At 44.6% G+C, this 27,799-nt stretch overlaps 1 protein-coding gene and 1 long non-coding RNA gene across 4 annotated transcripts in view; both read left to right on the top strand.

Annotated features, from left to right (window-relative positions):
• The window catches only part of PCSK5 (proprotein convertase subtilisin/kexin type 5), a 449,406-nt gene that overhangs the window by 54,354 nt on the left and 367,253 nt on the right, over positions 1-27,799 (top strand). The window lies entirely within an intron of this gene.
• On the top strand, positions 161-23,751 carry LOC116571053. Its single transcript, XR_004277674.1, has 3 exons — positions 161-175; positions 17,307-17,321; positions 23,610-23,751. It is a non-coding gene; the product is annotated as an uncharacterized LOC116571053 (long non-coding RNA).

The following is a 27,799-nucleotide window of genomic DNA, read 5'->3' as shown; positions in this document are numbered from 1 at the left end:
AGGTGCTCCCAGACCTAGTTCAAAGCTGCAGTGGCGGGCTTGAGGCAGAGGTGCTGAGTGTGGGTCCCCGGGAAGGAGCTCGGTGGTGCTGGGCTTATGGCTTGGGGGGTGCTCTGCCTTTATAATGGCTTGCTGCAAAATCACCACGTAGCTCTAGGTTTGTTTTTTTATAAAAGTGAAAATACTCTCTGGATTTCTTCCAGTTGGCAAAAACAGGTACGAATGTAGGTCTTTTGCAAAAGCGAAGGGGAATAGTGCAAACTTTTGAAAAGCCGGGGATACCTGTATCTCGTGACCGTAGTATGTTGGGGCATTTTGATTGGTTTTCCAACTTACAATAGTACCTGTAATCCAGCCCTCAAATTGTCCCTGCTGCCCCGGCCCAATGATTGCTTCTTTGTTGTTTAGTAGAAAGGCAAAACCTCTATAAGAGAGTGTGTGTGTGTGTGTGTGTGTGTGTGTGTTGGGGTAGAGCGTCGCTATGACTAACCTGGGAGCGGTCACTACAAGGGCATTCTAAATGAGAGCATCAGCCTGATCAGCTCTCCGCTTTTGGGCTGTGTGATTGTAAACAAAGCAACATAATTTGTAGATTTCTAGATTTTGGAAATTTCAAAGCAGTGTAGTTGTAGCACTGCACCTGCATGGGGACAGTTCCAACTTCATAGGCATAAGCTCTAACCAGGGTATGAAATTAACTGATAGGAACAGGGTCAGAAGTCCAGCCTGGCACAAATCTGAGAATGCTGAATTACCCCGAGAGGGCAAAGGCTCCCCGTGTAGACCTGATAGCAAGGTGAATCACCAGTCAGTAAGTTGGCCTTTTTCTCTTTGATGACTCCATAGCTCAGAGCACAGGGAGCACTGGGATAACATCACTGAGCATAAAATTATAGACCCCTCTTCCCTCTGCACCAGTTCCTGCATCGTGAGTGAATTCGGTGGCAGGGAATTAGGATTCTGTAAGGGCTCGTTTTCTCCTATCATCAGTGGATAAGTAGAGCCCATGCTCAGCCTTGTGTGTCTAATTCAAGTTTGTCGTGGAACAGACCCTGTGAAGTGACAGGCACAGCTGTGCATTTGTGGCAACATTTACAAGCTTTGAATCTGAATAATACAAAATAGGATGGGAGTGGAGTCATAAGAAAAATGATAGCTCACATCTTTCCAAGAGTTAATGGCATATATTGTTATTAAGTCTTTAAAAATCCTCATTAGATGGCATGTATATTTTAGTTCTTTAGAATGGATTTTTTCTGATGTCATGACCACAGTTTTCAAGCACACAGCAAAATTAGAGAATTCAAAGTGAACACCCCTCTCCTTAGCATCTAGATCCACGATTACCATTACTTCCTTCATCACGTGTCTCCACACCTGCCCGTCTTTATTCATCTGTTAATCCATTTCATTTCTCGAGGCATTTGAAAGTACGTTGCAGACATCTGCCTCTTCCTCCTAAATACTTCGGGGGGCATGTCATTAATAAGCTTATTTTTGGTTTCTTTTCTGTTGATATAAAATCTGCATATGGTGAAACTCACAGGTATTAAACACAGAGTCTTCGAGGTGTGACCAGTGCGTACACGTACGTAACCGGAACCTCTGGTAAGATGGGACTATTCCCATCACCCCATAGGCTTCTCTCCGACCCCTTTCCTTCTAGTCAGTTGTCTTCCCCCAGAGGCTACCACTGTTTGGTTTTTTTCCCCCACTATCAATTAGTTTTAAAGGGCTTTTTAAATTAAGGCACAATATACAAAGAGTAAAATTTGTCTTTTATAGGGTGCAGTACTGTGAGTTTTGATAAACGTATAAAGTCTTGTCACCATGAAGTCAAGATCTAGAACACTGAAAAATTGTCACCATCAAAAATTTTCTTGGGTTCCTTTATAGTCAATCCCTCCCCCCATCCCCAGCTCTGAGAAGCACTCATCTGTTCTCTGGCCTATAGTTGCCCTTTCTAGAACATTCTATGAATGGAATAATATAATATGGAGCTTTTCGAGTGTGGTTACTTTGACTTAACCTGGTGCATTTGAGAGTGTGTGTCAGTGTTTGCCAGTGGTTTGTTCCGTTTTATATACTGAGTATGAGTATGATGGAATACTGCGTAGTATTCCATTGTGGGGGCAAATCCCAGTTTATCCATTCACCAGATGAAGGACATCTGGGTTATAACAGGTTTCAACGATTACGAGTAAAGCTACTACCAACTGAATGGAGTATGTTTTTAAGTCTGGAACAAGGCAAATTTGCCACTATGTAGGTTTTGTATTTACTTGTTAATTCTTAGTCCACTCCCAGAAATAAGACGAATGCACAGTCGGGATTGCTGGAAGTGTGCACTGTATGACTTGGAAGGAAATTCAGTTCTCTCGCTCCCATGCAATTTGCAAATTGTAAACCCAGGTCATCAGTATGCATTACATTTGCCATTTTGACTTTGGGAACCTGAATAACATTTCAGTAACTCTTTGAATTTCATAGTTTAAAATGTCTGTCTCATGGGTGTTTTTTAGTTTTTTTTTTTTTTTCTCTTTTCCAAGGGGGTTTTGCATATTTTTCTTTGCTGGGCAGGGCAAATGTTTTGATTTAACAGTTTCATCTCAGGAAGAAGAATGTATAATCCAGGGGTGCCTGGGTGGCTCAGTGGGTGAAGCCTCTGCCTTCAGCTCAGGTCATGATCTCGGGGTCCTGGGATCGAGCCCCGCATCAGGGTCTCTGCTCAGCGGGGAGCCTGCTTCCTACCCCCCTCTCTGCCAACTTGTGATCTCTGTCTGTCCAATAAATAAATACAATCTTAAAAAAAAAAAAAAAGAATGTATAATCCACCCTTCTGTTTTGAGCACCAAAGGTAAAGATTTGCGGGTGAGGAGGCAAGAAAAGCGAGACTGGGAAAAAGGCGTATGAGAGAGGGGAGGGCTTCAAGAAGCATTAACAAGCGCCAATAAATATTTTATCGAGTCGCTATGTGGCAGTGGTTATACCAGGTCAAATTGCCTAACAGTGAGTCAGGTGGGTGCAGGGTTTAGTGAGCTGAGCGGAGTTTGAAGGGATGCATTTCACCGTAGGACTGCGCTTGAGTTTTGGCCCGAAATCTGGAGCCAAATGTGAGAAGCCGCTGCCAGGTGCCTGCTGGGATGAGACCTGTTTGTCTCTTCTTGCTTTTCGAATTTTCTGTGAAAGCAGAAACAGCATGGTAGTTTTATTTACATGCACGCGCATGCATGTGTATACGTACACACACCCATTTATAATAGAGTTGGGGATAACAAAAGAAAATATTTGCTTTGTTCATTTACTCACTTAATTATTGAACAGAAATGGATAAGCATCTGTCAAATCCCCACACTCTGGAAACTGTAAGTCAGAATAATCAGATCTTAATAAAAGAAAAAAGATGTGGTGTTATCACTGTGGTAAGAGTTAAGGGTAGAGATGGAATTTTACTCAAGAGCTTTTGTAAAACCCTGTGGGATGGGAAGCTTCCTTCTCTTTAAACCAAGGGTAGGAAAGCTCCTGAGTCAGTCTCATAAACCAAAGGTAGGAGAAGGAGATGGTGATGCAGAAAACTCTTTTCAGCATTGCATGGGAAGGTATTAAACTGATAAACTTCAAATAGTAACATAGTGACATTATAGAGCATCTGAATGGTGTGGCTAAAAGATCCACCGAAGCATAGAAAACCAAGTGATGGTGCAACATACCTGGTATATTGTTTCTAAAAAGAGGCCGGATTTTTTTTTTTCTCCCATGTAAGAGTTTGTGTGAGCGTTCTGAAATTATCATCACAGAAGCATTTTTCTTTTTATGTCCATTATTGTTCAGATTAGGTTCATCAGTCACTTTAACACGCAACTGACATCAATCATCTGCCTTTGTGTTTGTAAACCGTGATGTGGCTTATGAATTTATAAGCACATAAGTTGGTTAATGAGCCTCCTGGGAGGGAGGGGCGGTGCATCCTTGAACGTCTCCCTCCCCCACTTCTGGTGTCCAAGAAAGCTGATGAAGCACCCGGGAAAACACTGTGGCACTTTATCCTTATTAGAACGATAGCTTTGTTACAAAGTTATTGAGTTACTGTGCCTTGGCTTCTTTCAAGATCAAATTTACTCATAATTGCAGCCGGTGCAATGGCAATTTGTTACACTTAAAATGCTTGGCTCTCCACAACATCACTATTAAGGAGAGTTAAGTGGGGGGTTGGCTGCAGGATCAAGTGGATTTAGCACTCAGGGAGACAGAGGGGAGTGCAGGGTACCACTCGGGAGTGCGCAGCCGCAGACTCAAGCCAGCTCACAGGGAGTGTGGCCTCCAAAGATGCCCTACCCTTTTGCTTTGGAGCTTTCTTGACAGGAGACCTGATGGGTATAGCCCTCTCCAGGTAGAAAGGAAAATTATGAGAGGACACACTTTACTTAGTACTTTACATAGTTCTATACTCAGTACTGGCTGACTACACATCTTTGAAATGCTGTCTGTTTGCACATTCTGTAAGAACAATGAAATTCCTTCCTTCCTTCCTTTCTTCCCTCTCTTCCTTTCTTCTTTCCCTCTCTCCCTTCCTCCCTTCTCTCTATAGACCTCTTTCTTCCAAATATTTTTTAAAATTCTACACGAAATATTGACTGCATCCTAAGGCAAAACTCCATTGTATGGTTCATAGGAATTCAAAATACATAATTGGAAGGAAAAACTACCATGTGTGAAGCCCCTATGCTGTGCTGAGCTCTGGGTTATGCAGTTCCTGAGCGCTGTCATTTGATGCTCTTCACAAACTTGTGAGAAAGGGGCACTTCTTTCCAGGGAGCAGACCCAGAAAGACGAGGTCACTAGTCTTACTAAAGCACAGGCTGTTTTCCTGCACCAGCTTTCTCTTGCCTTTGTCTTTCTCCTTTCTGACAAAGATACAAAGTATGAGGGTAAAAAGTAACTGTTAAGGAAAATTGACGTACTTTTGGCTGGAACTCTCAGGCATGGCTGAAAATCAGCTTCCCTTCTCCCAGCCTTGAAAGCCTTTTTCACCAACACCCATTCTTAAAAGTCATTTTTAATGATTTAAATAATGTTAAATAGGTTAAAACACTTCAACTTTAGTCGCAAACTGTAGCTTCCAATTAATTTAACAATAGCATTTAATTGGAGCTGGGGTACCACGGCTCTAAAAATCAGAATAAAAATCATCACAATAGATAATTCCTGTGTACTTACTACATGTTATATATACTAACTCAGTGTTTCTCCATCTTTGTTTCATTACTGCCCTGCTAAGGAGAAAATTTTAATTTAATTTAAAATGAATGAAATTAAGTTGAATTTGAATTACATTTAATTTCTCCATAATGAGAAAAATTAAATATTAAGAGGTACATTTTTGTCAGGCAAGGTTGGGCTTTAGAGGATCACAGGCCGTTATAATTTTCTAAGACTTTTTTCACCATCTAAGCTAATATCCCTCTTGTCAAAAATGCGTGCACTCACTCAAATCATTTGATGCTCTGATCAGCCTGAGAGTTCGGTGCTCTTAATTGGTCTTTCCATTTTACAGATGAGAAAACAAAGACCCAGAGAGGTTGGGTAACTTGCTCAAGGCAGATTCACTAACAAGTTGCCCAAGCTTTCAATCTGTACGTCCTTAAGCACTGCAACCTGTTACCTCTGACTCCCCAGTCATGCATAAGGCAGTGACGTCATCAGCAAACACATTTTATACAGTTGTTTCCCCCCCAGTGTGGCCGCCTGAGATGGCAGATTGTATCAAACCCTGTATTTACTGTGTTTCTTAATATAGGTACACTCTGGTGATAAAGTTTAACTGATGAATTAGGCATAGTAAGAGATAAACAATAACCAACAATAAAATAGAACAGTGCAACAATGTATTAGAATGAAAATTACTTGATTGTGGTCTCTCTCTCAGAAGGTTTGGTTGGACCATACTTCCCTTCCTTGCGCTGATATGAGATGGTAAAATGCCCATCTGGTGAGCGGAAGTGAGGGGAATGACACAGGCATTGTGGCTTAGCATGAGGCTACCGCTAACCTTCTGACAATTTCTCAGAAGGGGGAGCATCTGCTTCTGGACCCCCGCTACCTGTGGGTGACCGAAACTGGGGAAAGCAAAACCACGGGCAAGCGGGGACAGCCGTATTTACAAAGCAGTAATATTTGATCTCAGTATGTGTCTGAGTGTGTCCTTTCTGGTTAACATAAGAGTCGGATTCTGGCCTTGGCATACTTTGTGATTCTCCATATGAACCCTTTCCTCCTTACCCTGCCTCAGCCCTTTCTTAAGTTCCTCGCAATGTTCTCTGCTTCAATCCTCCTGATACCTGTGGAGCGGTGAGGGCTGTCACCCTCGTTTTACAGAGACGTCATTGAGCTTCGGGAAGCTGCCCACAGTCACGGCCGGGAAGCTCCTGGCCTGGCCAAACCATCCAGACTGGTCATGTTCCCAGGCCCATGTGTCTCCTCGGTCCTTTCTGGACCATCTTCCAGGGCAGCCTCGGCTCTGGCGGGGGCGGGGGGGGTGGTTCCGACATCTCATCACACATTTGAAAAGACGTTAATGTCCCTCAAATGTTTCTTTGAGATAATTCTAGATTCATGGGCGAAACAGTGTGGCTCAAACTGAAGCTTCTGTGAAAGGGAAGCGATTCATAGTAACAATTGTGCATAATTGAAGGTACAAACTGCAGAGAAGTATTGGAACTCCGGCTGGCAGGCATTGCTGCCTGGAGCTCAGTTAGAGAGGAAAGCAAAACACTTTGGAACTTGGGCAGGATTACAATATAGATGCAGTTTTTCCCCCCTCGGTGGCCGGCCTCTCGTGGTCTCCCCTCCGTCCTTCGTCTTTCCGTCTCTCTGTTCTCGGCGCGCATCGTCTTCCTCAGCGATTCTCGGATGGGCTTTGGAAGCCTTCGTTCACGAGAAGCTGTGACAGGCCACTACTAGCTTAGGCAGAAATGAAAGCTGAGGGGTTAAAATATGAAGGGGACAGTTGAGACTCGGAGCAGGGAAACTCCTCGGAGGGCCTCACTGAGCCCCTGGCATCCTACCCAATGGCTGATGTCCACAGACTCGCCCTAGGGCTGTTCCTCGGGTTCTGAGTCACACTGAGTGTGGGTTTCATGGGATTTCCTGTACCCCCACCTTGCCCGAGACCGGAGCGCCTGTGCTCAGGGAGGCCCACCTTCCTCTTCCGGTTACGGGGCCTCGTTTGATCCCGAATCTTGATTCAGTCCCAGCAGAAGGAGGTGGGTCGAGGGATGAGCAATAGGGCTCCTGCTCTTGGCTTCTCAGGGTGACTGTGTTGGTGGTCTTGTGTGCCTTAGTTTCTCCATCTGTTTCCGTGGAAAGGATCATCACATTCTTGGAGATCCCAGAATGGAACGTGCTGTATAAACATCAGGCAGTGTTGTTACAATAAATAGCAAATTAGTGACTGTAGCTTAGATTTCCTACACTTGATGACTTGTGGGTGGACCTAAGAATCAGAAATTGTTGCTGGGAGGGGAAAAAAAAAAAGTACCCACCCTCCTGTCTTCTCACAGAAATAGAAGTTGAGGATTTGGGCTACCATATGCTGAGAAACACAGTCCTGCTTCTCCCTATGGAAGGCTGACATGGTGTTTCCAGTCGAGTCTAGAATCCTGCTAATTATCTGGCTTGTTGTTATCTGCCTCAAAGGTTCTAAACTGTCTAGCATGTTGGTTTTCTCCTTCTAATTTTTACAAATCTCATTTTTTAATTTAAAATATTCTATTCAAATATGTTCTAATAGTAATGCTCGTAACATTTTCCGTTAGGCAAGAAGAGAGGAGACTCTCTCTGTTCAATGGTCTGGTTTCCTCATGAAACAGTCATATACATAGAGAGTAATAATTGTTTGCTGGTGGTTGTATGGTGAGACGGTTTCTCTCAGGTAATTTTGTTTTGAGAGATTCTGTTCCCATTGAGCGTCTCACCAAGGATCTGGGAGCGGGCAAGCATCCTCCTCTCTTACCTGAGAGGGAGAGTTTATGAAGCCAAAGAAAGAACAGTGACTTCCTCCCTGAATTCCAGATCTTAGATTTCTCTCATGCTATATGTGGTCATTTATTAGGAATACTAATATCTGCCCTGTCTGTCTAAGTGGGTTGTTGTGACGTTCTAATGATATTTAAAACTGTTTGGTAAATTCGAGATTATGTAAAAGCAACTCATTATCAGTGGTTAAGTGTAAGGTCTAAATTGGAAAGGCCTACTTTGCTTTCTGCGATGCCTGAGCAAGAACAAGCCCCTTGTTCTAGAATCAATTAGCCTTTGCCCCGGTCCAGGCTCAGCAGTGCTCATGACCTGCCCGTTGCTCGCTCCTGCCCCAATGGGGATACGGGGAGATTCGGGAGTGGGGACCGGACGCAGTTTATGAGGACATTTTCAGCAGACTCTACACTTAAAAGTGGTCTGTCCAGCCTGACCGTGAATGACTGCTGGATGAAATTCTGCTTTCCGAGTACCCATGTGTATCTACCAAGCACGCAGCTTGGAGACACATTGTTCAGGAGAAAGGCATGAGCTTCAGAGGCCCCCTAGGTAAGTGTCGTGAGCTTCAATCTGTGCCTCAGTTTATTCTATCTCACAGGGTTGTTTTGTAGATGAATTAAGATCATGTCCATGGAATTTTTTTCTTTCCATGGGAGACTGGACCCTTGATTTGGAGTCAGAAGCACTAATTCTATTGATCGCTCCATTGCACTGACAAAGAACACTGGGGCAAATGACTTTAGCTCTAGGAGCAAAAGTTTCCTTCCGTATAAAATGGAGATGGTAATAAGATCTCCCAGCGGTAGGAGGATTGCAGGTTAATTTCTTTCTTTTTTTTTTTAAGATTTTATTTATTTATTTGACAGAGAGATCACAAGTAGGCAGATAGGCAGGCAGAGAGAGAGGAGGAAGCAGGCTCCCCACTGAGCAGAGAACCCGATGTGGGGCTCGATCCTAGGAACCTGAGATCATGACCCAAGCGGAAGGCAGAGGCTTTAACCCACGGAGCCCGCCAGGCGCCCCTGCAGAGGTTAATTTCTGCAAAAGGCCTGTTGTAAATTTGAAAGCGGTATGCTAATTCATTTGTTGATCCAGTCCACACTGCACGTCTACTTTGGAGTCTGGCTCACAAGGAGTTCGCAATCTAGAGGCCAGAGAGTGACAACAAGGATGCCGTTAGGCCCCTCATAGAGGTATGTCCACAACAAGGAGGAACATGGAGAGAAGAGTTGGGGACTCTGCAATAGCTTCTCAAGGGGGGGCGACCCTGGAGCCAACCCTTACGAGATAGAAGTTGGCTGGTGGACAAGAAAATTTCAGTGGCACAAGGACATTCTAAGGGCGAAGACGGGCAGAGTTTCAGATGCGTGACCAGAAAGGTCATTATTTAGGCCGCATCTCATTTTGGCTAGAGATTAGGCATGTGTGTATAGGGCGAGTGGGGTGGGGAGGGGAAGGGGTGGATAAGGCGGGGCTCTAGGGACCAGGTCTCAAATCGCTGCTCATTCAGGGCTGAAGAGCTTAGGCTTCATCTTGCATGCTGTGGGGTGTCCTTTTGTATATCTGTGACTCTAGAATTCCATGTTCTTATAGGAGGTGATGCTGCTGAGTCGCCACGAGCTGTGTGTGCAATTATGCTACCCTCCTACCGACCGAAGGATTTGCATTCACCTGGTTAAGTTCTTGTTTGGCATTCCGTGTCCAGCCGTGGTACACATTCCAGTGTGGCTGGTCTTGGGGCCAGCTTGGTGGCCATGGGACAGACTGAGCTATTTGCCAGGTGAAACTTAAGAAACCTGATGAGAGTCCTCCCCCACTGATGTCATATGCAACCAATAAACATTCAGCTTGGAAGGCCATTCATTGGGCACTTGGTGTGTGCATGACTTAGCACTGGGCTAAGTGCAGGGGAGAAATAAGAATGAGTAAGACAAGGTTAAAGACCTACAGGAATGATACTAGCCTTTTATGGGGCACTCAGTATGGGTCTGGTGTGGTTGTAAGTACTTCACTTGTATTAACTCATGTCAACATTCCAAAGCCCTCTGAGAAGTGTATTGTATTCCCTATTCTCTATAGGTTGAAATGAGGGCTTTTGTACACACGGCCCATTTTTTTTTTTTAAGATTTTATTTATTTATTTGACAGAGAGAAATCACAAGTAAGCAGAGAGACAGGCAGAGAGAGAGGGAGGAGGAAGCAGGCTCCCCACCAAGTAGAGAGCCCAATGTGGGACTTGATCCCAGGACCCTGAGATCACGACCCGAGCCATAGGCAGAGGCTTAACCCACTGAGCCACCCAGTGCCCCACACAGTCCATTTGTAGAGGAGCTGAGATTTGGACTCACACGTCCAGCCGCAAAGGGCGTGCTCCAGCTCCTACTTCTGGTGGGCCGTGGACGCGTGTATACGACCAAATCAATGGGAGGCGAAGACTGAGATGGAGGGAGATTGTAGGAAAGAATTATATAGGCTAGAGCTAGGGTCCTTTTTCAACTGTAAAATCAGAATCACGCTGACAAATCTTTGTTTTGCCCTCATTTCTTAAATCAGGTCAGAAGACTCAATCAGAGCAATTGTCACATTCTAACCAGCCAGCGAGTTAGGGGAAATGGAGGGGTGAGGCGGGGAGGAACGGGATTAGTCTGAAACAACCAGAGGTCAGGGAAGCTCAGTAGACCAGATTTATGTGGGATTGAAAAATCTGAGAGATCTCCCAAAGCCCTGTGGGCAGCTAATCACCGAAAGGAAATGGAAAAAGAAGAAGGAGGGGGAAAAAAAAAAAAAGCATCAAGGCAATAGAGAGAAAGTATCAGAGAAAAATGTTAATATTCAGGGGAAATAAAGGGCATGTGATCATGGGGGAAAGATATGATTAAGGAAAGACTGCAGCAGAGCAAAGGGAAATTTAAAACGCCCAAGACTGTAAATTGAATTCTGTTCATATAAAGGCCAGTTTAGGCTTTTTATATCTCACAGGGGTCTGTTTGTGTGTTGTTCCCCCAAGCTGGATTTAGAGAGGAGAAGGTCAGAGGCAAGCATCAGGTGCACTCGGGACTCCAGCCGTGCTCTGCTCATTAATATCCAACAGCTGTTTCCCAGGTGCCTGCGAGGAGCTTGGTTCTCTGGAAGCTTCCATGACACATTAGAACCTTCCAGAATTTTGAGAGTGGAAAGAGGTGCAGATGACACCAGGACCCGAGGTTTGAACCGCAATTGTGCCGGTCCTGGGATGAATAATTTTAAAACTTAGCCTTGACTCCGTGACTAGGAGATGTGTACCTGTGTTTGATACAATTTGGATCGGTGAGTCTACTCTTTAAAGGGTCGGTTTTATGGAATCTAAATACGAATCAGGTATTTGCAGTGGAGATTTGGTGTCCACGTCGAGACATGTTGTGTGAAGCACATACCCGATTTCAAGGCCTTGGAACCGAAACACAGAACGTAAAACGGCTCCTTGGTAATTTCTCTTTTGCTTACATGATGAAGTGGTAACAGCTTGGATGAACCGGGCTGAAGCAGAGTATTACCATTTATTTCACCTGGGTTTTTTTTTGTGTCTTTAATGTGGCCCCCTAGTGAATTTAATCTCAGCAAGCACGTGGCTTGCATTCTCTTTATATTGGCTCGCCCTGGTTCGGGCTGTGTTCGCCACAGACGAGCATGGAGGCCGTGAGGTTATGGCCTCAGCAGAGCACAGGGGGTTCCTGTGGGAAGATGGAAAGTGAACAGATACACAGAAATAATCAGCCTGTATTTGGACTGTGGTAAGTGGTAAGTGGATAGGCAGGGGGTGCTCGGGCCCTGGCGGGGGAGACGCCATGTTTAGAGAGTGCGGAGGGTGGTGGTGGTGGTGGTGGTAGAGGAGGTACTTCTAAAGGAATAATTGAGCCTGGAAGCCTGAAGGAGAGCCAGGAGAGATCATGAGTGTTCTTAAAAGAGGTCTTTGCTCAGGGCCTTGAAGGGTGGGCCTCTCCCATGCTTCCCTGCCCTCATTCAGAAACCCTCCTTGGGCTCCCGGGTCAAAAGGAGGATGTAGAGAAAACCGCTGGCTTGTGACCAGGCCTGGCAAGTCGGGAGGCTCAGGTCCAGCTGGGCCAGGGTCCGGGCAGGCAGCCAGCACGTGGGGCGAGAGTCTGTTGGCAGATTCGTCATCCGGGAGCCTGCTGGATGTTCAGGGCTCAGAATGTGACAGGGTGGCTGTTCCTTAGGAATCAAAACCGTTGCCGTCCTGACGGCTGGGTATTCATGGCAGAATTCCTAGCAGGTTTAAGTGGGCGTTGTGGGCGGAGGGGGGAGTGTCTGGCTCAACTTGGGTAAGGAATGGGGTGCCCAAGGACACATACTCATTGTTCTCTGCTCCTGGAGGTCTCAGTGGAGATCTGGAAGTGGACCGAGCACCAGAGCTGGTGATGGGCCCACGGGATCTGCCCCATGTGTAGAGAGGGGCTCTACCAGCAGGTGCCAGGGAGCTGGGAAGACCTCACCCCCGAGGCTGGCTGAGCCTGAAAAAGGGACCAACAGAGGCGATGAGTAGCAACCGAGTTCTGAATGAGCCTCTTGACAGATCCGGCTCGGGTCCTGCCTCGCTTCATGTGAAAGAGGGTGTGTAGGCATTCATTCAGTGGGTCCTGGAGGCAGATCTGGTTGGAGTCCTGGCTTTGCCAATTCCCGGCGGCGGGAACCTGGGCAAAGCACTGAACCTTGCTGAGTCCCAGTTTCCCAGCTTCCATGAGGCCAGCCAACTTGCTAGGACTGTTAAGGGGATTACATGATGGGATTTATAGACAGCGTCTTACTCATAGAAGGTGCCCGGTACATTGTGGCTGTCGTTATTGGTACTGTTTTCATTACTCACCTTTCTCTTCTTCTGAAAACACGACCATCTAAAAACAAAGTTTAAAGCATGGTGAGGCCGTGGCTCACAGGTTAGCATTTGGGGAAACTCCATCTGACACAATCAAGAAATCGCCCTGCTAACACCACTCTAGGGGAAAAATCCTTTCATCCTGGCTCTTCTGGGCCGCAGACTTTGGCAAACCCACAGAAATCACAGCTTTCCTCTGCGCTTATTCTCACATTTCTAGTTCTGACAATTTACAGTGAAAATCTAAGGCGCTTTTGTGTTTAAAGTAAGCATCCTGGAGGAGGAACTGTAGAGGGGCATCTTTACCTGAATCGTTTTGTTGACAATGTCTGCTGCACAGGGCGTCCTGACATTTACTTCCCGTGGTCCTTAGCCAACATAAAGAAGCGTAGACTCGATGCCAGGCTGGGGAGGGGCAGCTCGTGTAAGAGCGTTTGCTTGAGTTCATTTTTACTTTTGGTTAAAGAGTAATTCAGCGATTGTGTATCATCTAGTGGAAAAGCACGGGCTTTTCAGTTGACCTCCCAGCTCTCGTATCCGCGTGGGTAAGTTGGGACACTTCGCTGGGCATTTGGAATCTTCAGTGTTCAGTCTGAAAGATGGGCATAACATCCAGCCTTTGTTAAGAGGATTAGAGGTGAGGTAGGTCAGGTGCCTGGAACTGATAACTGTGGATCTTGGCAAGCAAATGAGGGGACACTGGGGGCTGTTCTGCTCTCTCGAGGGAACACGCTTAACGGTGCCTACGGTGGGATGCTGTGGGCCAGGATACCAGAAAAGTCTAAATTCCGTACCTAGGTAGGTCACCTCATAACGGGGGAACGTCCTCTGGCAAGAATACCAACAGGCCAGGGCTCTAAGAACTTACATCGCAGTGTTTTTCTTTTTCTTGATATTTTTTACCTCAAGGGAGTGAACGTTTATTGCTCAGCTAATGTGTTTGAGAACATTGAGACCATTCTCCGAACACTCTGCCTGACATTATCTCAGTGTGCCTGAACATTTTACACACATCTTGAGATAAAAACAGTGACATAACACTTGTGTTGAGAACACAGTTGGGAAAAAAAAAATGCCAACATTGGAGTGAGTTCTTGGGTGGGTAGTGTCACCCCGCCAAAAACTGGCTTCGCTAAGCCCGGAACCTGGCTTGTTTGTCCCTGATATTGGGTGGTTACTAGGTGTGTGCATGTTTACGAGTGATTGACGGAATACGGCCCACAAATACCAATGCGTGACTAATAACAGTAGAATTTCAGTTTGATGAATGCCATTATTAATTCATGGTTCATTTCAACTTCACATATTAAGCCCTCACTGCGTACTTACTGTCTGTAAGAAGGCACTTTCCTTGTAGGCCCATATTCCGAATCAGTACTTCATTGCCAGATTATTATATAAAGCTAAAAGTTTGTTTTAAAGAGCACCTTTGACATTGGGGAAGGTATGTGCTATGCTGAGTGCGGTGAAGTGTATAAACCTGGCGATTCACAGACCTGTACCCCTGGGGCTAATAATACATTGTATGTTAATAAAAAAATAAAAAATTATAAAAAATAAAAATAAAGAGCAACTTTCTCTTCTTGCGTGTATTTGGGGAGTGGGGGAGGGTGTCCTCCATATTGGTTCAGTGATCCTACAGGCCAAGTGTCCAGTGTTGGGCTGTGTAATGGTGGTGAAAGGCAGGCCTAAGAGGAGAAAGACCTTTCTTCTCACACAAAACAAGTATAACCTTGCTTGGATTCAAGTTCCTCATTTGGAACATGAAGGGTTTGAGCTTGATGATCTCTAAGATCCCTGCCCAAATGGTCAAGGACCCATGGCAGAACACAAGAAGTGAACTAAAGAAAGCATACCGTTGGCCTTTGTCTTGTGCTTATCGGTGACTTCTTTGGTAAGGCTCTTCTCCCCATCCTTAGATGTATGCATCCAAGACTACAAGGTGTAGAAAGCTAGCTGTTTGCTTTTCTTAAGTCACTGATTCCAGAATAGGAGGGAAGTCTTGGGAAGAACGGTCACCTGAACTTCCCAGCTGCCTCCCGAGGGCCCTGGATTCCCAACACAGATGCGGTTTGCAGTTAGGGAGCAGACTCCAGCCTGTTGAGGCATCGAGGGCTTGTTGGAGAGACACGGCAAGGCATGCATGAAGTACAGAAACAAGGAGCCAGGGCTTGCCCTGTGAGGCCATGTTGGCTGCCCTGGGCCCTAGTATCTGCTAGTGCATCTAGAAGTTACTCTAGGGTAATGCTTTGGGGGCATATCAGCCAGTCCTGAGGCAGGACTGGAACGGCCATGGTTTCTCACCCTGGAGAGACCGAGAGAAAGGAGGAATTTCTCTAGAGTTCTTTATGGAAGTCAGCCTCAGCAGGCGGTTTACCAACTGAGAACTGGCCACAGCGCCTGTCGGGCATTGTGGTAGGGGTGATTGGGGAACAAAACTCTAACCATAGAATCATATTCTGGAGAGTATGCGGTAGCTTAGAGGTGAAAAATGACCTCACACTTGTCACTCCCCTAGACAGTGGTTTTTAAATACCTACTTAAGATGGGGTTGTTTATTGAGTATGCCACCCCAAACCAGAAAACTCTTCATCCCAACCTTGTGGAAATGTGCTCTTGAAAAATCTCCTTTCTTGCTCTAGAGACTGTTACGTTTGGTAGTGGCTTTATGGATTTCCAGACAATTCAGTGAATTGCAGGTGGACCGACCCATGTTTGAACTCCCAGCGTGTCCTCCTGACCTGTCGCTAAACACAAGACAATTTTGCCCCAGACTGATGGGGGTGAGGGTGTGGGTTGGAAAGGAAATAATTTCTATCATCCCTACTGTGTGCCTTGCACGTTGGGTCACAAGAAGATGAGGCAGCTGATAGTGAGGTGGGTCTAGGCCCTCCGGCAGGTGACAGAGTAAGTGTTGCTTCCTAGAATTAAATCTAGAGCCATCTAGTTTTGTCACCCCTATTTCTACACAACAAATACTGGGAAACCACTCATGGCTGCAATTTCTTTTATGTAAAGGAAAACTAGTCTTGTTCCTACCTGGCTTCTGTTCCTGTTGGTCTGCGTCATAGCCCGTCTCAGTAGGCAGGAAAACTCCAAAGGGAAGGGGGTATTTCCCCTTGAGTCTTGCTATACCTATAAGGTGACAAGTGTGAGCCACAGCCCTGAAGCAACTAAGAGGTGCTTAGATGGACAGATTTTACCAACAGCACTTGAGGATGAGGATTCTGGGTTTCTGTAGGGTTGACCCACTTCCCAGAGCGCAGTGTGAGAATATGCTGAAGCCTTCAAAAGGTTGCAGGAACGAACATTTAAGAGAAAGAAGGGACCGAGGGAATCTTCTGTTGCTAAGACATGTGCCCCTGGGTGTTAGAATAAGTCTACCCACTGGGCTGTGAGCGATGGAGGGCAGAGACCAGCCTTCCAGTTAATTGTCAGCAATTAACTAAATTGTCTTCCCTGTTCCGGAAAGGCAGAGGCTTGCTGGTGGAGTGACTGATAAACCTGTGCCAGGCGTGTGACAGGTGCTCAGTGAAGGAGTGTTGAACCAAACTGATTTGAAAGTTGAGCAAGGATTACCTGTATCATCAAGGGTTGAAGTCAGTTCCAGGAACTAGACCAGTTCCCCGGAAGTGGCCTTGACCACCAGTCTAAGTACGGTGCAAAGTCCTCTGTAGGAATAGACAGATTAATTCACTTAGCAGGCACTTCACATCCCTGGTCCGCCAGGTGACCTGCCAAATGCCAGGGACAGCAATACGGAAAGTATGGTCTCTTCCTTCTAGGAATGTGTGCTTTCATGGAGAAACCCGGCAAATAATTAAAATGCTTCTTAATTGTAGTTGTGGGAGAGAGAACCAGGTGCTCAGAAAATACCATAGAAGGAAAGACGCCCCCACCAAGCACGGTGCTGAGGTGCAGGGATTTACTTACTGAGATCGTCTGGCAAGTGCTTGGAAGTGTTTCTTACAAGGGCCAAACTTGATAGAAATCCCAACAGGAGGATTCGGGATCTCAGTAAGCAAGAGAAGACAAAGGAAGGGTCTAAGTTAGGCTTAATGGCTAAGGAAATGCTGGAAGTGGTCTGATCTGATTTTTCTCACGGAGACGGACTTACCAGCTCTCTTGTCAGTGGTTGGAACCATGTGGAATAGTTTGTGGAATCCTTTGTGACCTTCTTTGTTGTGAGCTTATTTACTTACTTATATTACCGCAGACCTCTTATGTACATTGCTTCTTTGAGCTTGGCTTTGGAATATTCGAAGATATCAGTGTTCATTAGGATTCTTCTTCGAAGGATCTTGAAATCTACTTTGATGAGAAACATCCTGGCTGCCCTCCATGGAGTTCTGACATCAACAGAGCTTTCCTTGGTTCCAGTCTTCAAGGCTGATGACTCCGTCAGAAAAAAAAAAAAAAAGTTGAAAATTGATCTGCATAAAACAATGAAAATTCCTAAAACAGCTTTAATTATTATTTTTTTAATTATCTGGTTGCCAGCTCTTGAAGGTTAATGCAGATCATCCTAACGCTAGACAAAATGTAGGTCTAAAAATTTCAGAGACTGCATAGAATTTTACTAACCAAGGGATCTCCAGTCCTTTGAGAGTCTTCTTGGGTTACTGTATTCGAGACATGGCCCACTTTGGAAGGTAGAGAGGAGTGGGCCTAGAGCACTGATTGGAGCCATTGCTTAACACCTCCTGCCCCCTTTGCTGGACTTGGTGGCAACATTCTCACCCCTCGGGTCAAATCCCTCCTCTGATTTTAACCTGTGAACTCGTAGGGAAGGAAAGTGAAATCAAAGAGGTATAGGGCTGGATAAGAGCGGATCTCCTGACTTCTGGTCCGGTGTGCCTTGATAAAACTTCATGCTCAGTGTCACCCTTGGTCGTCTGGGACTAAACCGAAGCTTGCAGCTCTTGGGCTAATTGAAAGAATTCCACTCCTCAGGGGGCGTCGTTTGGCACAGCAATGCCGTGGTTGCATGGTGGGTATTCCCGTGCCGGGAACTGTGCTAAGCATTGGACATGAAATCAACTCATTTACTCTTTGGATCCAATTACCTTCCCCATTTGACGTCCAAAGGTTAAGGAACTTGTCTGAGGTTAGCCTGCTTTTCACGGGACGAGCAAGAATTCTGAAACACGGGCTCCTTGGACTGTAGAGACCCAACTTTTAATCAGCAACCATCATGTCTCCCTTTGCCTCACCTCATCTGGTCTGTTCCATTTAATTCAGAGCAGCTGGGTAACTAAGGCGTTTAGTCGCGATGAGTTGTTTTTGTTCTTGTTTGTTTGTTTTTTTAATTTGGGAAATTTTCAGACCTTGAACTTCATGTGCTCTTAAATTATAAGTCAGAAGGTGCCCTGGAGGGGGAAAAAGAGGATTTTTGTCATCATTGCCAGTATTGGGCCAAGAATTCTCTTCCTGATTCAGATTTTTTTTTTTTTAAGATTTTATTTATTTATTTGACAGAGAGAGATCACAAGTAGATGGAGAGGCAGGCAGAGAGAGAGAGGAAGGGAAGCAGGCTCCCTGCTGAGCAGAGAGCCCGATGCGGGACTCGATCCCAGGACCCTGAGATCATGACCGGAGCCGAAGGCAGCGGCCCAACCCACTGAGCCACCCAGGTGCCCCCTGATTCAGATTTTTTATTTTTCACGCGTTAGATGCTTCTGCCATTTGCCGACTCAGTGCGTGTCTTAACCCATTTTGCAGTGCTTCTAGCTGAGTCACTGAAGACCTCTGCAAAATTCCTTGGGTGGGTGATAAAAGCTCCAACATGACTCTGTTTTCTATCCTCTCTCCTCTCCTTCCCTCACCATTCACCCAGGTCGGCCTCTAGTATAATGATGGGATCAGCTTTGACTAAGCTCCAGGCATAGAAATGTTGTGACGGCCTAAAGGAAAGAGAAGAAGATGTGCCCCCAGCCTCTTCCACCGGCCACATACTTCAGAAGGGAGCTGCTGTGCTCGGTGGAAACAGACCTGGGCATGGGTTTACTTCATCAGAATGGTTTCGGGTCCCTTACTCTCTATCCAGTGACTCGACTTCCCTGTGCCTCAGGATCCCCACTGGTTAAATGAGGATCTTTTCTTGGGACATGTGGGTGGTATAAAGAAACAGTAGGTAGACCTTATTTTGCACAGAACACGAACAAAAGATCAAGTAGCTGTGCTTCCCAAATCATGGGCGCCAATGATTTTCGAGACCCATTGGAAATCAAAGGACTGGAAAAACCTACCACTGTCTGTGTGATTTATCCCTTCGCTCAGCACACGATCACTTCCTCGGTTTCTCCTGAGCCTAATCCTGTCTGGAAATGTCATAAAATTGTTTCCTTCCTCTTTCCAGTAAGATTAACTGAGAGCTTGCTTTTCTGGTTTCCTTTACATATATGGGGCTGGGCCAGAAATGATTCCTGTAAGAGCAATGAATACAGTCCTCCTCTCTAAACCCCCATGTGGGGCCCACTCTGGGCAAGGCACCGCGTGGCTGCTGTGGGGGTCGAAGATGGTCTGAGGCTGCCCTGGCCCTCTTGGACCTTCACGAAATCACGGCGTAATCCTCAAACTCTCTCTGGCTCGGAGGACCCGCAGTTTATCCTCTGCCTTCCCACACCGGGACACCAAGCTGCTAAGTGTCACACTCAGCGAAGTCTCAGGAGTGCGCTCGGGTGCGACAGTTTTGATGGCCCGTTCCCCGGTAGCCAAGACTCGGTAGGGTTGCTGGGAACTGTGGCCCAGGCCGGCTGCTGCTCCGGTGCCGAGAGCCCGAATGTGCCAGAGTGGAGCTCGGCGGAGGTGGGGCCCGGGGGGGTGCCTAGAGACGATTGCTGACAGCCCCCGGGTACGGTCAATGCATCACGTTTCCATGAACATTGACACAACGGACTCCGGGGTGATGCATCCAAAACACACAGCGGGAAAGAAGGAAGCTAGATGGGGGAGAGCCTCCGCTCCTGGGTCTTCACGCTGAAAATGTGTCAGGTTTGATGACAGTGATGAAAATGTGTTTTCTCTCTCCGTCCTCGAGCCTCGGCCCTGGGGCTCCTGTAACTGTAACTGGGTATGAATTACGAGCTCAGGGAGAGGGAGGCCCGTTGGAGTGACTTAGCACTCCTCTGCCATGTCAGCGGGCCACCGGGGAGCTGGGAGCCGGCTCTGCCTCGCCTTCGCGGGGGGCAGGTGGAGACCCAGCCCGTGCCTTCCTGCATCACGTCCTGTGCCAGATTTTTATGGGCTCTGACCTGCAGGTTTTGTCAAGTACCACCTCGCTGGAAACCTCCTTGGTGGTTTCTCAGGTGAGGGAATGACCCTGAAATTGAGAAAACATTTGGTTTGCTTTGGGCAACAGGATCTAGGTGGGAATATGCCAATTCCGTTTGGCCTGGGGATTTTGGACTGTGTTTTCCCCTGAGGCTCAAAGGCAGGCTTCTCCCCTACCCTGACCAAAGTAGCTGTTTGCTAAATATTTCAGGGGGTGATGAGGGTCTAGAAGATCTGCCACAATTGCAGTGTTTTTGTTGCAAAATACCCCTGCCCTCCCTGCCAAGTATAAGGTTAAGAGTTCTGGGGGCGGGGTGGGAATGAATATAATAGAAACCCAAGTCAGACACCCACTCCAAAGACAGACCTTTCTCATTTCTCTGTGCTGTTGGGTGAGGGGGAGCCCACCGTGGGGGTCTTGATCCAGACTTCTCCCGATCTATGACTTCATACTACTTACTTACTTACGGATTTTTGAGCTCATTTAGGTAGATGAACCTCCAAAGAACATAGAACATTTAAGCAGACCTCATGCATTTGCCCCTAAAATTACATATTTATCTTCTAGCAGCAGGGGGAAGAAAAGACATTGACTTTTAATCCAACCCCTCGTTTGATTCATAGCTAGAGCTCGCCAACATAACAAGTGGTACTTGCTTGATTTCCGAGATTTGAAATCTTGACAATGAAGAGATTTAAAGAGAAAGATTAAAAATCGGAAGCGACCGGAATATTGAGAACGCCTCACATTGAAAAAAGGAATTCAGTGGATGAAATGAAGACTTGGGGTACCCAACGGTGAAGTTAGGGGGCTCACCCTCCCACACCCTACTCCGAATCTTTCCAGTGTGGTCCAAATCGTAGAAATAGGGTTCATGGAAATTTAGAAACAAGTGTCATTGTTATTTATATTTAAATAGCTAGGAAAACAAGTGATTCTGTGCAGTGGAGCTGCATTAGTCACTGGGGAAGAGTTTTTCTCCCCGCGTGAATAGAACTTTCAGGATCCTTGTTTGTGAGCCATGGAATGAAGAAGCAAGACGCTGACTTACTTTGGAGACTAAGCAGATCACCCCGTGTCCTCTGCATGGGGAAATAAGAAGAATGACTCCCTTTCCTTTGCCAGATTTTGCCTCTTTTTTGACTAATCTCAGCTGAATCGAACAATTTCTCCACTCTGTGCAAAATAATGCTCGTCTTTGTATTCACTTGATAGGCAAGGGCATTCAGTCTTCGTAAATGCGGTCTGGGAATATCCTGACTGATTGATACAGAGTTGCAGGATCGGTCAAAGAGAACCAAAATCCGTCAAGTGATTAACACTGGGTGGTAAGGTAAAATTGTCACTCTTTCAGGTGTCCCCACCTTCCCATGTCCTAAGGACAGGAGAATGTCCTTAGAATGAGATGTAACTTGTCATGTCAAATAGGTTTTATTCCATTGCCTTGGCTTTCAGATTGCTTAGAGGATGATTATTCAAAAAAGCAAATACATGGAGGATGAAGTCATGCCACTGTATTTTTAGTGCAGTGATAATCTTGATCCCAGAGTGAAGCTGGAGGGAATTATGTGCTGTCCCAGTTAAATCCCTGAATTAAGATTGCATTTAATCAAAAGTGTGAATTTAACCCCAGGTGGCATTCAGACAAGTAGGATTAATTTTAGATACTTTAGAATTCTGTTTCCTTGTAATACTTTTAAGCAATCAAAATTGTTTTCAAATTGCTTAAATTAATTGTCCTAAAGTTCCAAATAGAAGAAACTGAAATCCAAGTTAGAATATGCAAGATTCTGGGTGCCTGTGGGGCTCAGTTGTTAGGTGTCTGCCTTCGGCTCGGGTCATGATCCCAGAGTCCTGGGATGGAGTCCCACATCGGGCTCCCTGCTTGGCGGGAAGCCTGCTTCTCCCTTTCCTGCTCCCCCTGCTTGTGTTCCCTCTCTCGCTGTCTCTCTATCAAATAAATAAAATCTTTAAAAAAATGAATATGCAAGATTCTTTTGAAATAATTTTGCCATTCAACAAGTCCTCTAATGAAATCACATCACCACATGCTGGGTTTATCTGTGCGTTTACCTGGGTTTATCTGTGTGTGCTTGCACACACACACACACACACACGCTTTTTTAAAATTTTTTTAACAAATTGAATTCTGTTTTACCCATTGGAGAGCATTTTGGTATGACTAGGAATAGGAAGCTTTTTTTTTTCTTTGAGAAGGCAAATTAAACTTGTCTCAAGAAACAAGTGCATTACATTTGAGACAGATATAGAAGTATCTTGCCTTCAGGGGATTTTAATAATGTTTAAAGAGGGACACATCAATGAGGAAATGAACCTGAAATGTACTGAGATTAGCTTTCCTAGAAAGGTAAAGGTAAAACAAATACAATATATTATCATTGAAAGTCGGCAAGAAGCTGTTGACGATGTTGCTGTTGATATTATTACTGGTGACCAGGATGGGCCAAGCCTTAAATTTTAATGTTTAAAAATAAGCTTTCTTTAAAGAAATAGGTCCTAACATTTTGTTTTCTTATCAGTTTCTTACCTCTTCCCACTTATCTTTGAGTTGGTTTCTAGTCATGGCCTTCATCTTTGTATTTCTCCCTCCATAAATACTTTTAAAGATTTTATTTATTAGAGAATGAGAAAGCGAACCAGAAGGGGCAGGGGCTGGAGGGAGAGGGAGAGAGGGAATCACGCAGACTCTGTGTTGCGCAGGGAGCCTGAGGTGGGGCTCGATCTCATGACCTGAACTTAAAATCAAGAGTCAGGGGCGCCTGGGTGGCTCAGTGGGTTAAGCCTCTGCCTTCGGCTCGGGTCATGATCCCAGGGTGCTGGGATCGAGCCCCGCATCGGGCTCTCTGCTCAGTGGGGAGCCTGCTTCCTCCTCTCTCTCTGCCTGCCTCTCTGCCTCCTTGTGATCTCTCTCTGTCCAATAACAAATAAAATCTTTAAAAAAAAAAAATTAAGAGTCAGATGCTTAATCAGTTGAGCCACCCAGGCGCCCCCATAAATGCTTGTAAAATCACACTTTGTCTGCTGAGTGGTCTGACTGTGGACTAGTCCATGCCCACTAAAATGTGGGAGACTTACTTTATCACTGGGAGAAAGTATCACTAGCGCTCTCGACCCATCAAATTTATTTAATCTTTGGGTCTTTCTTGCAGGTTATGGGATGATGACTGGTATCCTCAGTAATGTTCCAGGTTCCCGACCTTTGTCAACAACTACTTAACTCTTCTGTGTTTATCCATTTTAATTGTGGACCCTTTTTTTGTTGCTTCTGAGATTTAGACTGGGGGCGGGCGGATGATCCCATCTCAAAAGATCAAAGTCTATAGAGCAGTAGGTTCCAAGTTGGGGGCAGGGGTGGTTGTCAAACCAGGAAGGGTCCCATGATACATTAAAAATACATGGAATTTGCATGTCAAGCCTGGTTTTTCTCAATATACCTTTAAAGGTTTTTACATTGTTCCATATCTGGTCAAGTTGAGATCTTTAAGAACCTCATTTTTAATTTGTAATAAAATTTTACAACTTTTTTTTTTTCAAAAAAGTCAATAAATAGCAAGCACCCATTAATAAAGTTCTTAATAATTTAAAAATGGAATTATATATAGAAAGAACACATCCTTCATTAATGCCTTAACATCTTCTTCATTCTTGGCAGCATAATCATCCTTGTGCTACCATCTAACTGTTGAAAAACAAAATATCCTATTATACTTGGTAGGATTAAGCAGATAAACCTTTTTTTGTACTCTCTCCAGTTTAAAATTTCTGGATTTTTTAAAATAACTAGAAAACTTAGATATACTGAAAAATGTATTCATGCCATGTGAAAATACACTCTCCATCTCCAACTGTTTATGGAGGCCCTACTGCTAAACATTGCCCTTCGTACGAGGAATACTAAAACCTAGTTCCTTTCTTCCAAGGAAATGGGAGGAAACGTGCCAATTTAAGTCCTGCAGAGCCTCCATTCGTAAAACTTACTATTTTGAGTCACACAACAATTTTAAGACCTTTTACCTACAAAAATATAGAATGCCAGAGTTTATGGTGATTTGCCCCGAGTGGCCAGGCTAATGACGGGTGGGTGTACCAAGAACTCATGTGGCCTGTTTTCCCATCTCAGGACCCTGCACTGCCGATCTGTGGCATAGTCTAGTTAGTGCAGCTCTACCCACTGTATGTGTAAAGAACACGCACTAGATACTTCTACGGAGAGCCCCAGCAATATTACTTTGTTTTTAATGTAACCTGCTTCAGTGTTAAATTATTTTTGCAAAGTTTGTCCAACAGATAGGATGTCCTTTTTCAGAGTTGCAGAGGTGGTTGCTGATAATGGCTGAGGTGGCCAGATTAAGTAACTGTGTCTTCTGATACCTCATATGATGTTCTAAACCTGCTCCTACACCAAACACCATTTTCTGCCCCCTGCCCTTCCCCTGTACTTGAATAGCTCATACTTGGGACACTTTCTGCCCTAGAAATCATTTAATAGTTTTTCTGCTGTTTAGATGACATCGAACTTGTGACTTTTTACTTTTTACAATGGAAAGAAAGGTCAGAATCTGCTTTACAGCCCCTTATTGGATGGGTTTATTGTGATGGGCATCCCAAGGGTACAGTCCATAGATGTGGGCAAGGGTGTCCCCTGATGACTTTCTGTAGGCTTCTTTCAGCTGAATTTGTTCCCATCAGCTGAAAAGGTGGTGAGTCTTCAGGGACATGCCTACCTTGAACCTGTGTCACTTCTAGATCCTACTTTGTTGTCCAGAACCCCGGAACTAGTTGATCCGATGTCTGGGAATCCACTTCCATGACCTGTGAGAGCCTCATTCTTTATCCGCTGGAGGGTGCAGTGCACTGCTGGTATACTTGCCCCTGGGCCCGGACGGATGGCCATGGGCATCTGTGGCCTGTGGACAAGCTGTAGACAAAAACACAGACTTCGGGTCATTCCAGGTCTTTTGCATGAACGACTCCTGTTGCCTGTAGTATTTTCTTTTGAGCCATTTGTATGACTGGGTTCTTACTCAGAATTCTATTAAAATTCTATTAAAATCCTTTCTTGACCACCTTCGCTATAATATCACCCTCCTTGACAATCTCCACTGTATGCTAATTACTTTTTGTGCTATGAAAGTCTGTTACATAATCTTTTATTTATCTATGTGCTTATGCCTACCTTTCTTTAGAATGGAAACTGCCCGAAAGTGGGAAATTGGTTATTTTGTTCGGTGCCATACTATAGCAGTAGCTACTTTATATAGTATTTTTGGGGTGAATAGACGAAGGGTCTAGAAGGTGAGAGTAAATTTTACTACTTTAATTGGATGCAACGTTTATATTTTTGTTCCACGTGTCCTCTTATCAGAAGTGGGGAGGGGAAAAAACTGGAAACAAGTTAGGAAATTAAATGTTGAGAAGCATGTACGTGTTAGTGGTTAGTGTTAGTGTTAGTGTTAGTACGTGTTAAGGCGCAAAGTAGGACTCCAATGCCCTGAAAGTAAGTAACGTGGTTAGACCAAGGAGGCAATGAGTTTTCCACTAAACAAAGAGTGCGGTGAAATTGATGACCCACTTCTGAAAGTTTGGTGCTGTTGGAGAAAGCCAGCTAATTGGAAAATGTTACAGCAGTTAAAGTTTCTCACTTGGGCCTGTATTGTCTTCAATTACACTCTTCTGAATGCACATGCAGTGTTTATTTCACAACTTTCTTCTCAACGACCTTCCAAAAATGGTGTGATTCCTCGTATTCTCAGCTAGATGGTTCTCTAATATAAGACTCTGGTGTTTACGTTCATTAAATGGGTTTCAAAGTGCCTATCTCAAGCACATCAAGTAAAATCCTCCCTTTTGTTCACAAGTAGCTCTCTAAAGTAAGCAGGCTCCAAGCAACTGGTTTGTTGTTTTTTTTGTTTTTGTTTTTCTTTTTAAAGTATGGCTCGAATGAAATACCGATGTCAATATCGAGTAACTTGCTAATCACTGGGTAGTTACTAACTGGGTTAAGGCTTAAAAACCACAATACCCTCGTTTAAGCACATACTTTTACTAGATTCTTTGCTTCTTTTACTGATTAACTCTGAATGCTGGATCAGAGTTTTAGAAAAATGTTGGGTTATGTTGGCTTCAGATTTTAGGGTTTGGGAGTGACTTGTCAGTACTAAGTTGTCTTCATCGACCATTCTCTTTCACAGTGAACAAGTACAGCCCTTGTGCACTTAACTGATATATGTATATATATTTTAATCAAGGCAACTCTGTATATTTTATTCTCAAACTCAAAGAAGAAAAAGGAGGGGAGAGATCAGTACATGCTCTTTTTTTTTGCACCCTGTTTTGTCAATGGTACTCAAAGAAAGATACAAACTATGGAATCCTACATATTTTATTTCCTGACAACTGCTTCATCAGATCATGAAAGGAATAATACAATTTACTACACTCCTTTCTAAATATTAATCTCATATCTTCATAGAATGACTTAAGATCATTTATCACCTGAAGCACCTATGTACCTTTATTGCATTTTGCACAAACTTTTTATTCCCAGTCAAATAGTAGAATAGAATATATAGACACAATTTCAAAGCTAGAAGGAGACTAGAGGGCATATTTTGTCTGTCTTCTCTCATTTTACAGATAGAGTCCAAGAAGATTTTTGCAAGGTCACACAGGTGGCCGGTGGCAAATCTAACAGTAGAAGCCAGCTTCCCCAAATTCCAACCACTTCTTTTTGTTATTTATCTACATTTTCCCAATACTCACCATGTTAAAACATTATACAAAGTCATTTGAGATGTTTTTTATATACTATTTTTCTCAGGCCTTCAAAAAAATATGTTGTAATTCACACATTCTGTCCCATTTGAGACCATTGGACTATATGACAGTAATCAACCAATACAATGTGTGTGTGTGTGTGTGTGTGTGTGTGTGTGTGTGTGTATACAGACATAAATACATATTTGGTGGGCAGCAAAGTAAAGTTTATTGCATGATAATATGAAGCTTCTGAAGAGGGAGGGGCCCTGAAAGGGTTGCCCCCATGGAACTTAAGTCAAAAGAAATTTTAAGTTGTTTTTTAGATAACATATTCACGTAGTCCAAAGGTAACAAAGTATTAAAGGGCATGTAGTAAAGGTTTCCCTTCTATACGGAGGGGTTTTGTGTGTAATTACCGGAGAAATGTAAAGATTGTAGTGTTTTTCATAGACTGTGTCTCTCTTTTTTTTTAAGATTTTTATTTATTTATTTATTTGACAGAGATCACAAGTAGGCAGAGAGGCAGGCAGAGAGAGAGGAAGGGAAGCGGGCTCCCTGCTGAGCAGAGAGCCCAGTGTGGGGCTCGATCCCAGGACTCTGGGATTATGACCTGAGCCCAAGGCAGAGGCTTTAACCCACTGAGCAACCCAGGCGCCCCTGTGTCTTTCCTTTCATTTCAAGTTGTATCATGGAGACTGTTTTCTGCCAGTACATAACTTAGTTACATTGTCTTTTATGGTTGCATTGTACTCTAATGTATTGCTGTGTCATGATTGATTAATCTCTTTCAGTATACATTCAGGTTGTTTACAACTTGCATTTACTACTAACAGCGCTTTAGTAAA

Source organism: Mustela erminea, chromosome 12 (genome assembly GCF_009829155.1).
Source record: "Mustela erminea isolate mMusErm1 chromosome 12, mMusErm1.Pri, whole genome shotgun sequence".
Taxonomy (NCBI): domain Eukaryota; kingdom Metazoa; phylum Chordata; class Mammalia; order Carnivora; family Mustelidae; genus Mustela; species Mustela erminea.
The sequence above is the reverse complement of the archived record's forward strand: the minus strand, read 5'-3'. Positions and strand labels throughout refer to the sequence as shown.